The sequence below is a fragment of the Octopus bimaculoides genome, chromosome 18, assembly GCF_001194135.2.
Source record: "Octopus bimaculoides isolate UCB-OBI-ISO-001 chromosome 18, ASM119413v2, whole genome shotgun sequence".
NCBI lineage: Eukaryota > Metazoa > Mollusca > Cephalopoda > Octopoda > Octopodidae > Octopus > Octopus bimaculoides.
Window position 1 is genome coordinate 52491040 of NC_068998.1, and position 303 is coordinate 52491342.

Here is a 303-nt window from a genome sequence, read left to right on the forward strand (position 1 = left end):
AGTGATTTTTTGTGGAATTATATTTAGTTTATGCGTTTACTGTTGCAAAATCTGTTTATTTTGTGTTTATTTTTTGTTTGTTTCTGTGTGAATGTGTGTGTGTGCGTGTGTGTGTGTGTTGATGTGGCTGCTTTGTGGTTGTGTATCCGTGTTTAATGCGTGTGTTAGGTGCATGCGTATGCTTATATACACAGACTGATCTATCTATCTATCTATCTATCTATCTATCTATCTATCTATCTATCTATCTATCTATCTATCTCTCTCTCTCTCTCTCTCTCTCTCTCTATATATATATATATA